General features: G+C 39.2%; 1 protein-coding gene across 1 annotated transcript in view; it reads left to right on the top strand.

Annotated features, from left to right (window-relative positions):
- The first annotated feature begins 1,699 nt into the window (after positions 1-1,699).
- The window catches only part of BTBD3 (BTB domain containing 3), a 36,083-nt gene continuing 22,289 nt past the window's right edge, over positions 1,700-15,493 (top strand). The window contains exon 1 of the mRNA XM_036417985.2: positions 1,700-1,851. The gene's annotated coding sequence lies outside the window, so the exon portion shown is untranslated. The remainder of the gene's footprint in view (positions 1,852-15,493) is intronic.

Raw genomic sequence — 15,493 nt, forward strand, 5'->3', positions numbered from 1 at the left:
CAGAGGTCTGTGCCCTTGATCAAAATCAACCTGGAAGCTCTTAAACTTCCAGGCTACTCAAATAAGTTTTTCTCTTCACCCCAGCCAAAATCAACCTGAGACCCTTAGGTTAGCAGGCCGATGCTCTATCCACTGAGTCAAATCAGCTAGAGCAGCACAATTCCTTTTTATTCATTTTTCTCCTATTAGGGCCTTCATTGACCCAAAGTCCACTGATTTAAATGTTAACCTAACCTTAAAAAAAAAAAATTACATTCAGAGTAACATCTAGAATATGTTTGACCAAATATCCGAGCACTATGGCCAGTTAAATTAACCACCAAGGTAAACATTATAATTATATGTGACAGATGAGCACAGTAAAGCCCAGAGATAGTAAGTAAATTGCATAATATCAAACAGTTTATTTTGGAGCATATGGACTTCATGAAAAGGGTTTCTGTCTTTCAAAGTCCATATGTCTTTCACTATGTATAATACTTCTCAAATTAAATTTATTGATAGAGTAAAAATAAATTCTTCCAGGGCCAAATTCATTTTAAAATAATTATTTAGTGACTGTTGTGGTATATTTTAGAGGTCTAATTTATCCACTAATAAATATTTACCAAGGATGATGACTGAGAATAGAGTGTCATAAAGCCAGGAAATCCTCCTGTTCTTCAAAATCACTAAAATGTTTCCATGCTTTCCATTCCTGTTGCCATCATTTAAATTTAGAAACCTACTACTCCTTACCTAGAGTATATACTACAGTATTCCCTGTCTGTAGTCTTTATATTCCTAAGTTCTGTTAGTATAACTCAATTATCCATTAAAGAAATGCTAAAATTTTGAAGTTAAACATTAAAAATGATGATGAACTTCAACTACTCTTCCAACTGTCATTTGCACTATTCACTATGAACAATACACTCAGGTTAAACTTGTTCATAACAGGGTTCATGAGCTCACATATTATTTGATATATATATATATATATATATATATATATATATATACATATATATACACACACACACACACACACACACACCTGTGTGTGTGTGTGTGTGTGTGTGTGTGTATATATATATATATTTTTTAAATTTTATTTGTTTGCCACTTATGTTTTTGTATCCCCTTCCTTGCCAGGTGAACTTATATTTTTGTCTCTAGCTCTTATACTTCCAGGCTACTCAAATAAGTTTTTCTCTTTACCGCAGCCAGTAGCAACACCCTGGCCCTCAATTGCTTAGGAGCATAAAGTTTGCAGTTTGGGGTATTGGATTATTCCTATCTATGCACTCTCCCTATCTGTGCAAAGGGAGAGCTGGAATCAGTTCCGGAAATGTAATCCCTAACCCAAATGTAATGTGTTCCCCAATATCAGAGGATGCCCTGTATCCTGCACAGAGACTTTGCCAGAGTAGATGCTCAATAAATGTTCAACACATTCATGAATGAACCAGCTTAGGAAACTTCCATTGGTGGGACAAGGGCAAACTTACCTCTCAGTGGGGAGGGACTCCTGGTCCTTTCTACCTTCCTTTTTTATTTTATTGGTCGAGGGTCAATGTCCATTTTGCAACCCCCTTCCCAACTCCCAAGGGACAGGCCAGTGCGCATGCCCGGTATCCACAGCCGCCTCTGGGAACACCGCCCGCTTGGCTCCGCCCCTTCCCAGCTCTCGAGCGCGCGCGCGCGCGCGCGGCCCCGCGGAGCGTGCCCTGCGTGCGGGTGCCCGCGGAGCCCGCCGGGCGCTAGATTCCCGAGTGCCCGGGCCAGGGCCTCAGGAGTGGGCACCGGGCCGGAGCGGCCCGCGGCGAGCAGTGCGGGCGGCGGCGCCGGAGGCGACGAAAAACGCGGACGGTGAGTCAGGGTGCCGCCGCCGGCGAGCGGGCGGGAACCTCCGCGCGTGCGCAGCGCCGGACCGCCCGGCTCGGGGCGCGCTCCCGGCCTCGGGTCGGAGGGGCCGAGCGTGGTGGGGTCGGGACGCGGCTGCGGCCGGCGATGGGCTCTGGGCTCCGGGCTCCGGGGGCGCCTGGAAGCCCTGCCCGGGCTTTAGAGGCTTCGGTCGCGCGCGCGCTTTCCTGAGGGCTTTCCGGCGGGACAGTGCGCGGCCCGCGCGGGGGTCCCGGCGTCCAGCTCGGGGCGCTGGGCCAGCTGCAGCCGGGGCGCCCCGGGGAGGGGTGCGGCGAACCCCCGGGCTCTGGGCGGCCGATGCTCCGCGGGGTGTGCGCTCCGGGCGGCAGCGGCGGTCGGGCGAGGGGGCGCGGCCGGGTGCTGCCTCGGCGCCGAGCAGGTGGCGGGGGCCGCAACCCTCGCCCGGGGAGGAAAAGTGAGCAAACTTCCCTCAAGTAACTTTGTGGAGGGAGTTCCCGGCGCCGACACCCAGGCCCGGTCCTGGTGGTCGCAGTGCCCTGGCTGGTGCTGGTGGGAGGCTGGGGGGTCGGTGTCTTGCTGGCCCACCCGGTTCTTAGCGGCATTCCTGGCCCATCCGCTGTTAAAATAGAAAAAAATGAGTTTGGTGCTTTGCTTAAGAGAAGGGTATGTGCTCTCTTGGGAAGAAAAGACTGAAACTGCCCGGTCTTTGTATCTCAAAGAAAGTATTGTTGAGGCGCGCTGGGGACTCCTCTATCTATGAAGCAGCCTATTGTCCTGTGTGCTTGGAAAAAGCCAGCGAATTCTATTATTAGCCCTAAAAAGACAACGGGAGGTAATTGTGCTTTCTTTTTCTTTTCTTGCTAAAAATAGCCCCGGCCACCTCGCCAAATCATGGAATACAGTAGTCCCCAAAACTGCCACACCAGAGAGAATCTCTTGGGAGTTTTAAAACTCTGTACTCAGATCACACCCCCAGTTCGTGAAACTCAAATGTATACGTTAAAGATTCCCCGGATAACTCCTGTATGCAACAGTTTGGGAACCACCGGTTTAATATGAGAAAAAATCAAGATTTTAGTTTTTACAAAGTGCTCCGTTTGTCGTTGGGGAGATGAAACTCGATGGCGTCATTTCTCAGAGACAGAAACTCACAAAGGGGTGGCTTGTTTCCCACTAGGGATGGAGGAGGGAAGCGATCTACTGTTTCAAACTTTAGCCGAACTGTATACCATGAACTGTATCCCAGCGTCCAGAACTTTGCTCTGAATTTCTGTGGGGTTACTGAGCCCACTCTCTCTGGCCCCTGCGAAAGCCAAAGGGTTTCATCCTCTTTTTTAACCCTTTCGCTACCTACCCCCTGCTCCTCACCCTTCTCCCACCCTCCTCTAACCATTCCCAGCCTCCGGGAGGATCCCCTCCCGGACTGTTCTGGCTTGAAAGGGTTATTTTGGGTTCTCCTAGCAACCGGTTCTCCAGGGGAAGTGGGCGGGTCTGTGCCTTTGGGTGCCTGAATCTTTTCTGAAGATTTTGAATCCCTATTTTCAGTTCTTGGTCTCAGCGCAGGTAAGGGCGAGTGATACAATTCCAGTGTGGTGTTGTTTGTTTGTTTGTTTGTTTGTGTTGTTTTTTTTTGTGTGTGTGTGTTTTCTTTTTCTGAAGTAATTACAGAATGATTTAATAATGCCCTCATAGGAGGTGACACTGCTGGCGGCTATGTTGTTCTCTGAATATTCATTCTCCCCCTCCCCAACTCTTTGCTCTGAAAACTTGTTTAACAAAGTTCCAAAATAAAGTGGAAACAATAAGACAGACAAAAACGACACACACAAAACCAGTCCTCCTGTGGGGCACACACATCTAAGAATTGTGTCATCATTTGTCTAAAGTTCTAAAAACCTTACAGTTCAGACATTTTAAAAAGTGAAATATAATCCTACAGCCTTGCAAAAAAAAAAAAAATCCTTTGATAATTTGTGGCCCAGAAAAAAAAAAAAGTCAAATGTCAATATTAGCCTTTAATTTGTTTTGTTCCTAGAAAGTACTTTGCCATGATTCTTTACAAATAAAGTTAAGCCACTTGTAACGTTACACTTTAAAGTAACAAAGGAAAGGCACAGTTTGTCTACAAAATCGCCCACTCCTTTTCTTCCCCCAAGGCACACCATCCAAACATAAATGCATTTTTAAAATATTAATTCTTTTATGCTCAAAACATATATTTGGTAGTCATCTAATTGCAGTTTGCCTTGCAAAGAACTGTTCTGAACAAAATAGTATAAAAATATGTCACTCGTTTCAGGCTTTTTGGTTTTTGTTGAAACCTTTTTAACTTGACTGTGTAAATAATCGGAATTCAATCAGTAAATTCCCAAATGTTTTTAGTAGTCCAGTGATTTGGAGCATGTATGGGATGTTGAGTTTTTTTCTTGCTTATATCTCTTGTTTTATGTGCTAGTTAAATTTCAATTAACTGGACTATCAAGCAGGTTATTTAAGGCTAGTTTTTCCAGTTTCACTCTGAGAAAAGAATGATGGAAAATACTCTTATTTGCTGGACCCTCTAGTTCAGTGTTTTTCAACCTTTTTTGAGCAAAGGTACACTTGTTTCATGAAAAAAATCACGAGGCACACCACCATTAGAAAATGTTAAAAAATTTAACTCTGTGCCTATATTGACTATATATAAAGTAATTCTCTTGAATAGGAATCAAATAAACACAAAGGAAGTATTTTATAATTACTTTATTATGAAATATTAAGTAAACAAAATAGTGAAAAATTATAAAATTCTTGTCTTGTCTGCACCTACCAGGCAACATCAGTGTGCCGCGGAACAGCGGTTGAAAAACGCTGCTCTAGTTAAATAGTATTGCAAAGTTGCTAAGATAGTAACCTTTCACCTAGTCTTCCCAGTTTTTATTGCTTGTTTAAAAATTGAGGCCTTCTAAGCAGGCACAGTTATGAATTTCTATTGTTTCTATGCTTTTAAACATTTTACAATAAAAAGTAATTATCCCTGTTGTAGATATTTTCCAGAAACATCCCCCCCTTTCTATCCTACAAAAAACAAAAAACAAAAAAAGATTAAGAAAATAAAAATCACAATCACATTACCAGAAATAAGGTACTGCTCATTGGATGAAATTCTTTCCTTATTCCCTTTTTATTTATCTGCACAGACATATTTTTAAATATTGCCCCTTCACCTAATATATTACAGATTTCCTATGCCTTTAACTCTTACTTGAAAAATATGATTTTTAATGATGGATATGCTCAAGTTTAACTTGTTTTCTATTGTTTGACATATATCCCACTTTTAGTAGTTGAAAATACAGTATTAAACATTGGTTTCAAACCCTAGCTTGGCTGCTTCCAATCTCAGTGACCTTAATTGTGTCATTACATTTCCTTACGTTTGCTTAGAATGAAGGTGATAAAGGTGGCCACAGTGTAGAGTTTGGAGAGGTGGAATGAAGAAAGGTCCTCAACAGTCTGACACAGGAGGTGGGCTCAGAAAGAATACACATGCAGGCAGAGCCCTTGTCTGAAATGCCCTTGTCTGAAAGTCTCAGTGTGTCTGACTTGTTTGGGTTAGATTTAAAAAGAATTCCTCAGGCAGAGGTGAAGTCTTTTATGGCTTGAGGCGTGTTGCCAAATTGCTTATGCCTAGATACACTGATTCCCTTAAGCATAGCATGATCTTCCCATGATGCCAGCACTTCAGTGTTAAATCTTTCCTAATTTTCTATAAAAACGTGGTCTTTTATATTTTTTGGTAACTAGTGAAGTTAGTTTTTTGTTTTACCTTTTGGGAGTTTATTCAGGTACTTTGCCCATTTTACTCTTAACTGATGACTTTTATAAATGATTTTACATACTTGTTTTATATAGAGTATTGTGTCTTTATCATATTTGCATTGATTCCTCTCCCCACTCAGGTCATAATTTGTCTTTTACTCTGTGGTGTTTTCCAAACAACGTAATATTTTCATTTTTATGCAGTCAGCTCTCTATATCTTGTCCTTTATGATTTTTCCTTGTGAACATTTGTGTTTGGAAAACCCAGAAGTGAAGTGAGTGATACTAAATTTTGGAAATATACTAGTTTTTACATTTAATTTTATACACACACACACACACACACACACACACACACACACACACGGATTTGTCTTATACCACCTTCTCCCCTCGCTTTGCAGCTCCCCCCTCCCTTTCCCCAACTAGCCAGTTCTATCAGCACCATTTGTTAAATATATACAGTCCATCCTTAAATATATACAGACACTGGTTAGTAGTCTTTCCTTAATTATATTTTAAGATCTTAACTAGTTTTGGAGTCTATTCTGTTTTATGCCTTATGCATCAATGCATTGATCTTTAATCTTAATGCCAGATCTTTGTTTGTTTGTTTGTTTTTTGTTTTAAATTTCAATTCTTTATTGTTTAAAGTAGCACATAAGTCTTTTCCCCCCATTGACCTCTCCCTGCCCCCCTCCCCCAGCAGATGCCCACCCCCAAGGGCAAGACCCCATCACCCCAATGTCTGTGTCCATTAGCTATGCTAATATGCATGCATACAAGTCCTTTGGTTGATCTCTAATCCCCCTCCCTCCCCTGCCTTCTCTCTGAGATTAGACTGTCTGTTTGATGCTTCTGTGTCTCTGGATCTGTTTTTGTTCATCAGTTTATGTTGATCATTATATCTCACATATGAGTGAGATCATGTGGTATTTATCTTTCTCCGACTGGCTTATTTTGTTAGCATAATGTTCTCCAGTTCCATGCTCTCCTGTTGAAAATGGTAAGAGTTCCTTCTTTTTTATAGCAGCGTAATATTCCATTGTGTAAATGTACCACTGTTTTTTAATCCACTCATCTGATGATGGGCACTTAGGCTGTTTCCAAATCTTAGCTATTGTAAATTGTGCTGCTATGAACATAGAGGTGCATATATCCTTTCTGATTGGTGTTTCTAGATTCTTGGGGTATATTCCTAGAAGTGGGATTACTGGGACAAATGAGAGTTCCACTTTTAATTTTTGAGGAAACGCCATGCCATACTGTTTCCCACAGTGGCTGCACCAGTCTGCATTCCCATCAGCAATGCAAGATTGTTCCTTTTTGCCAACACATGTCCTCTGATAGGTGTGAAATGGTACCTAGTTGTTTTGATTTGCATCTCCAGGATGATTAGTTACTTTGACAATGGAGTCAAGACAGTCTCTTCAATAAATGGTGTTGGGAAAGTTGGACAGATATATGGAAAAAAATAAACTCAAAATGGATAAAAGACTTAAGCATAAGAAGGGAAACCATAAAAATCTTAGAAGAAGCTAAAGGCAGCAAAATAGCAGACATTTGTTGTAGCGATATCTTTACTGATGCAGCTCCTAGGACAATGGAAACCATCAACAAAACAAGAAAGTTCACTACGTGGGAGAACATATCTGCCAATGTTATCTTCAATAAGGGTTTAATCTCCAAAATTTATAGGGAACTCATACAACTTAACAAAAGGAAGATAAGCAATCCAATAAAATTAAAAAAAAATGGGCCAAGGACCTAAATAGACACTTTTTGAAAGACATACAGAAGGCCAAGAGACATATAAAACATGCTCAATGCCAGATCTTTTAAATGTAGATTTAGAATATATCGAAATACCTAGTAGAACAAATCACACTATTCTTTTTAAAAAATCATAATGACATTCATCTGTTCTTAGATAAAGATTATTGTCTTGCTATCATTAATATATTCATAGAGTTTAAATCTAAGAATACTGAAAGAGCATCAGTCTAGAATGTTAGCAGTCTCTTTGTATAGTCACTTTGGGGAAAGTTCCCATGCTGTCACGGTTCAAAGATTTACCTGTTTTATCTACTCTCCCCAGAATCAGTGTTCAGTCTGACTGGGCCCTGGGACTGACAGCCAGAGCTCACCAGTGAGGACTTGGGAAAGACATCCAGGGATGTAGGTCTTCTCAGACAGCCTTTACTAACCTTTTATTCGCCTGACGCCCTTTCACCTCTAGCTTTTGAGCAATCTGGAGCGCTTCTCAGCTTTCCTCAGACAGTGTAGTGTTTCACTCTTTCAGTTCTGCCAAGTTGCCACTTGTTCTTTGCTTTTCACTTCCATGATTGTGTTTCTTTAAGTCCTTAAGTCTCTGTCTTCTAGAAAGATCTCTTTACTGCCATTTTAGTGGAGTTTAGAGAGAGGATGTATCAGTAAACCTACCATCTTCATCTGGAAGACTCTGCCGATAAATTCTTAGAACTAAGAAATGCCCAATTATGTTGTATTTTTTTTGCAGGTACTGTCGTCTACATGTAGTGTAGTCAGTGTTTCTATTAAGAGACGTAAAAGCTTATTCAACTTGTCTCTCTTAGCAGAGGTAGTATATACCTCTTTTTTTTCTTTTTTCTTTTTTTCTTCCATAGACGTTCTAGTATTTCCTCTTGGGGTTCTTATGTATTTATGACTTTGTTGTTGTTATAATGGGTTCTTCCTATTGGCTATTGCTAGTGTAAGATGGTTGTTGATTTTTGTATATTTATTTTATAGCTGGCTCTTATTCTAAGAGCTTTGTGGTTTCTTCTTTTGGATTTCTAGTTATATAATCAATTGCAGATAATGACACTGTCTCTACTTCCTAATAATTATACCTTTTATTTTGGTTTTTATAGCTGGCTGCACTAGTGTTAGCGTTTTGGAACATAATCAAATAATAATGGCAATAATGTACAAAATTGTGTTGTTCTTTATTTTAATAGGGAAAACAATGCTGTAATATTGGCTTTTGGTTTTATCATAACTCTTCATGAGGACCAAATAAATCTGTCCTTTTATTTCCAGTTTACATAGAGGTATTTTTATTTTTTAAGGGACAGGAATTGAATATTGGCAAATTACTGTTAGCATCTGAAGTTTATCACTGTATTTCCTAACAGACTGCTGATTTGGGTCCCAAATAGTAAACTGGAGTAAATCCTTCCTTTTGGATAATTCTTGAGAAAAACAAATTCAGTTCATGAGAAAATTGAAAGATAACACATTCAATGCATAATCGTGTTCTCTGAGGTAGGATGAAGGAAGGATGGGATACAGTCACAGGGCTTTTTTAAAAGAAAGTATTCCAAGTTGCTAAATTCATCAGTCAGTTCTCTATCTGTACCTGGTAGCAGCATTGGATATAATGGGTTATTCCCTCTTCTTTACCACATTCTTTCTTCATTCGGTTTTGAGGATACCACAACTCCCTTGTTTTTCCTCCTATACCACTGGCCACTGGTTTCTTTTCAGTTCTGAATTTCTTAAAATTTGTATTGGTTTTCTTTTCTCACCATCCTATTATTTGGAAATACTTCAAGGCTAAGTTCTTGCAGAACACTTGTCCCAGGTGTAAGACTTTCATAAAATGCTTATTGCTGCTTAAGATTCAGATGTGCATTTGCACCTGGGGTACCTCTCCAGGCACACATACCTAACTACTTTTTTGGCTTCTTTACTTGAGTATGTAAAAGATGCTTCAGTTTTAACAAGACTAAACTTGGAAAGTTGTGATCTTCCTCTGTAAACCTCTTCTCCCTGTGACCTGCTCTAACTTGGCTCCATTTTTCAGTTTATTCAGTCAGAAACCTTGAAATCCTCCTGATTTTCCTTTTTCTCTCCATTATTCATTTCCTCTCCTACTCTACATGCAGGCTGTCAGCAAATCCTGCTGTTTTATCTTCAAAATATTTTCAAATAAATTCAGGAGTTCAATCCTTTTCCCACTTCTGCTGTTAGCTAGTGCCTTTGTCCTAGTCTCCAGGACCTCTTGCCTGGATTACTGCCATGGCTCCTCTTTCTCTTCTCCTGGCTTCCCTTTAATTTGTTATCAGTGTAACAACCAAAGTGACTTTTTTTTTTTTTTTTTTTTTTTTTTAAAGGAAACTTAGATTACACTTAAAATCCTCACTGGCTTTCCATGTCACTAAGAATAAAAGTCAGATTTTTCATAAATGTTCAGAGAACAGATACAATCCAGTTACCAGTAATTCTGACCTCTTTCCCTTCCTCTCAGATGCTCTACATTTAGGCATCCTTACTTACCTCCTTGCTCACCTTGGAACAGATCAGGCATGTTCCCATTGTTTTATTTTTGTGCTTGGTTTTCCAATTTGCATAGTTCCAAAAACATCTGTCTTCTCCTTTGATATATTTTTGGCCAGTTCTCTCACCTCCTTTGAGTCTTTACTAAAATAGCACCATGTCAGTGAGGTCTGTCCTGATGAAAATTGCAAGCTTCACCTGTGTCCTTGAAATACTCCACTTTTTCCACGGCATCTATTACTTTCTAAATACTGCATTGTTTGTTTTTGGTGAGTTGTCTCTTTCCCCCTCTTCTAGGCTATTAGTTCCATGTCTGCTCATTAATGTATTCCAAATGTCTGGTACATAGAAGTTGCTCAGGAAATATTGTTGAATGAATAATTGTAGGCTGCTTTCTTTTCCACACCTCTGACCCACGAATTTCTCATAAAGCAGTCTAGTGCTTTGGCATCTGTGGATCCAATATAGATTATTTAGCCACCCACCAGCAAGGGAGAAGTTCCAGGACATGTAACATTTATAATGGATATATACATAGAATGGTTGTGAGGATTAAATAAGATGCTGTCTGTAAAGTGCTAAACTGTGCAAATGTGTAGAAGGTCATTTAACTGTCAGAAAAGCCTAGCCAATTGTCTTGATTCAAGTCTGAATGACATCGTATTCTATAACATGCTCTCTTTGAATTTCAGTTTTTAATTAAGGTTGGGCAGTGGCCTTATTTTGGGAATTTTTCAAATTCATGCCTGAGGCCCCTGATAAATATCAGTGATATACTGTTATAATATTTATTCTTTCCAGTGGTTGGGAAACTCATTTTCAATGGTCAACAGAGCCAAATTTTTTAAACTTAAACTTCTTCTAAAGCCACTTCTTCAAAATAGACTCGCCCAGGTCGTGGTATTTTGTGGAAGAGCCTCACTCAAGGGGCCAAAGAGCCGCATGTGGCTCCCGAGCAGCACTTTGCTGACCACAGTTTTAACCAATCTGTTGAGGTGGAATGTAGTAACCATTTGTTTTGTACTTTCTTGCTGTCCAGGACATCTCTTCATCTCTCATGTCCCCTTTAACCCTTTTTTCCCCCTGAGGTTCTAGCTGAAGTAAGTTCTTTTAAGATGATTTTGAAACATTTCAGAGCCACAGAGAATCATGTAACTGTACATGGAACTAAATCCACAAAATCTAAGACTCAGTTCTTGACCTTTAATTTCCCAGACAGGAGTATATTGTAGTTGTCCCCATAGCAATCATTTTAAAGTTTTGCTTAAAATATTTCTAGAGTCTCCTTTTGTGTCCAGGTCCCAGAATATCAAAAAAAAAACATCAGACTTCCTTTCCTTCTGTTTTAATAGAGGAAGAAATGTTTGCATGTTTGCAGTACTGTTACAGTCACTGTGCAAGTAAATGGTGTCAGTATGCAAGAAAAAGATGATTATTAGAGATCATATAAGCAGGGAATAGAGGGTAAACCAAATTTATACCTCAATAAATGCATAAACCCAATATGAGCTGCTATGTAAAAGCACAAAAATATGAAAATTTCCACTTTTTTTCCCTTCTCAAAGCATATCTAGTTTCTTTCTTTTTTTTTTAATCTACTTAATTTTTTTCAGTAATAGCACTGATGGGGAAAAAATAGGTTTATAGTTCATATGGAGAAATAATACAAGAATAAACGCTATTTAGCATATTCACAACTGTAAACCCACTTTCGACCCACCCTGTGTATTAGCAAGAGTGTTCCTACAGTCAGTTAGAAGGTATAAACATTTTAGTCATGGTTACCATACAGCACCACTCTTCTGAATGCATTACACTAGAGTTTGCCTTGCCTTTGAAACGATTAGCATTGTATCTGGGTTTTATTATTGTGAAGACTCATTCTTTTGCAAATATCACTGTTACAAGCCTATTTTATTTGAACAAGTTATAGTCAGTCCTATTGGCCAAAGCTGAATGGAAAGCACCGACCTGCATTTCTGCTGCTGAATCACAAAATATTCCTTGTTTGGGCTATTAATGGATAGCCCAGTTAGAATACACACCTTGTTTTTATATTTCTATACCTGGTTTGGGGACCTGTGTATGTGTTTATTTTGTATGTAGATTTTTTTTTTAATTGACATCTTTCTTATATTCATCCAATTTTTTTGAAGTGGTGATCTTGCCTACCCAGCATATAGGCCTACTTTATCGTGAGGGACTAATTTTGGCCTTCAACTATTATTATACTTCAGGTGTCTGGATAGACTAGGGCTTTATATATATATATATATATATATATATATATATATATAGAGAGAGAGAGAGAGAGAGAGAGAGAGAGAGAGAGAGAGAGAGAGAGAGAGAGAAAGTACCTATTTTCATACCTTTTGTTCCTGGAAAATGTAGTGAAAAGTTGGCTGTAATAGTTAAACTATTGTACATTTAGATGTGTTATGGGAAGGACTTATTCAGAAATGATCTACAGTCCTAATTCTTAACTAAGGTTACATACAGCAGGCATCTCTTCCTATTGTAAATAACATTATTGTCAACATTAAAAAGGTGCAAAGCTCTTCAATAGCACCTGTTAAATATTCAGGTTTAGGCTCCAAGCAGCTGTTGTTAGCTACACACCCTCCCTTTCTCTTGCACAGCCCTTCCACTCCCTTCACCCTCTCCTCTGGCCTCAGGAGACAGTGAGTGCTAGGAGCTGGCCCCCATCTACTGGAGGCTGGGCAGCAGCAGTGGAAGAGTTCATAAGTACAGTCATTTCTGATGCCTACATCTACCCCTTCTCCAGGTGGTTTCAGCACATTTTCATAAAATACTGTAGAAATTTTTTATGTGAATTAGATTTTATACCTATGTAATGTTATTCAACAAGTATTTCTGTGGGAACTATGGTATTAGCCCATGCTTACCTGAAAGTCTGGGTTACTTTATTATCTACTTTCTCTTGTCAGTGCCATGAATAATTCCTCAAAGTGCCAAAATTGATCCTGAAATTTTGGTTAGCATACATCTCCTGTCATGTACTCAAAATCATCACCAGGCAATGATATACTCTTACCAAGTGGGTGTTGGTTAGGCATCAATATACAGCAGTGTTTGGGTTGGGTTATAGGAAAATCAGATGCTCAAGATGGGGACAGCCTGTATTTTGATTTTATAGTCTTTCTAAAATAATATATAATTATTGAGTGTAAAGTAAATATGAGAATAATAATCCTACTGACATGCACATCCCCTAAAATCTTTTTAAGAATGAAGCTGAGGATGTGTTTCAACACTAGCTCTTTATTAAAATGAAAAGTTCCTGTTGATAGATTAAATATTTCTTTTGTATGACTTCTGCAAAATCCTAACCTAAACTTTATTTCCAACAAACTGATGTTATATAATATGAAACATTGTAGTATATAGGGATGTGTTAAAATGTTACGGAAAAAGGAAGGTTCTACCTAATGTGTCTCTCTTAAATGAAGGAGAAAGTGAACGACAAATTCTTTAAATGTTGGCAGCCTTGCTTGGGGAACAGCAGAGGTTGCTATGGAAATGTGATATAGGAGAAAGTAAATTATCAGAGAGAAATATTTGCTTCTTTTCCCCTGGTTTATGTGATGTTTTAGGGACATTTGTCTTATCAATGCCCATTTAAATTTTTCTCAAGGTCTTCAAAGAAGGTGTTGTCCATTTCTATATCTTAACACCTCTGTTCTGTGAATTTTCTGAGATTGGGGCAAAGCTAAGATATTAAACAATGTTGTAGAACAAATAGAATTTAATTTTTGTGGTAGAGATCGTCATGTTTCTCCATTCTGTCTGTAAAGAGTACACAAAACTCTTTTTGTAACGAATGGTTGAGAATTAGTTATTGTTTTCTAGAAGAGTAAAACCAAAAAGCAGATATGTAGAAACCTATACTTTTTATCGGTTTTGATCACTTACACTTTTTATATTTTTTAAAAATTTATTGGCTTACTACCAATCACACAATAAAATCCAAAATCTCCTATAATACCACTGCTTCTCATACTTTTTGTTCTCAGGACTCATACTCTTTTAAGTATTTTGAGAAGCCCAAAGAGCTTTTATTATATCTATTAATACTTACTGGTATAGAAGTGAAAACAAAAAAACTTCAAATATTTACTTATTTGTTTAAAAATAAACTAGCATTGTTTTGAAGAAAACTCAGCTTTACCCAAATTTGTAGCTGGAAAAGGAAGGGGTGTTTTGATAGCTTTTTCGGATAATTGTGGTTATTATTTGATACCTCATCAAAACTTGAATAACAGTTTCTTAAAGGTTACTTGCCATGTAGAATCTAAAACCATTGGTAAACTGCTCCTGTTTACTAGAATTCATTGGTTTGTCTTGCACTCTGAATGGACCTTTTATTCATATGTGCATGATTCTGTAATGTAATTGCATTCTTATTGGAACACATTGGTTCACTGAGTTGTGGAACTCTCAAATCTTGACATGTTTCATTATCCTTTCTAATAAAGAGGGAATATGCTAATTGACCCTCAAACCATCACAAAGATGGCGGTGCCCATAGCCAATAAGGAGGAAATATGCTAATTAAATGTCACACCCTCATAAATGGTGGCACCCACAGCTACAGGATGGAGGCGCCCAGTCCCTTCAGGGCCGCCGGGGCCTTGCTGTGCACCTGTCTCTATAGTCCCCCAGTCCCCTCAGCCCCTAGCCACCCAAGTCCAGCCTAAGGCGCGGGCAAACCTCAAATGCCAGTTGCCCAGCCACCAAGGCCAAACCGAGGCACAGGCAAGCCTGGGATGGCGCTGCCCAGCCTCCCAGGGTTGCCAAAGGCTCAAGTAACCAGGGCCTGCTGAGCTTAGTGCTGCTGGCAGTGGCAGCAGTAGAGGTGTGAAGGGGTGTCACCTTCCTCTGATCACCAGGTGGCTCCTACCCCTGAGGGCTCCCAGACTGTGAGAGGGGGCAATCCGGGCTGAGGGATCCCTCCTCCACTGCATCAATTTTCATGCACCAGGCCTCTAGTACAATATAAAATATTACATTTATTTAATATCACCAGTCTCATCAGAAACAGTCTTTAACCATTGGGAAGCTCATGGTGGCTTAATCAGTATTTTAAAAATTCTAATTTTTGCTTAAAGGCTCAATTGTTATCATTGGCAATAGTTTTACTTAAAGTGACAGGTTCACTTCATACACTTTTGAGAAAATTGCTGCTAAATAACTAAGTGTGAATAGCACAGTTTGCATATTTTCTCAAGTACAGTAGTGTTTCATGGGGAAAAGAAATAAAAAGGTTCAGCTCTAACACAAAGAGTTGCACAACTATTTTTTCTCAAGGCAATAATTGTATTTCAGTTTCACCAGAAATGCTTTAAATATACTTCCATTTCATCACACAGAACATTAAAAAGGTGTTTGCTGGAGGATCGAGATTTGATGAAATCAATAATTTGTACTGCTTACCTCCCATGAAACAGTACATTGATTATGACAGGAATGCACAATACCTAATCTGTACTCACATAAACTGTTTCAC

This window comes from Pipistrellus kuhlii, unplaced genomic scaffold (assembly GCF_014108245.1).
Source record: "Pipistrellus kuhlii isolate mPipKuh1 unplaced genomic scaffold, mPipKuh1.p scaffold_m20_p_6, whole genome shotgun sequence".
Taxonomy (NCBI): domain Eukaryota; kingdom Metazoa; phylum Chordata; class Mammalia; order Chiroptera; family Vespertilionidae; genus Pipistrellus; species Pipistrellus kuhlii.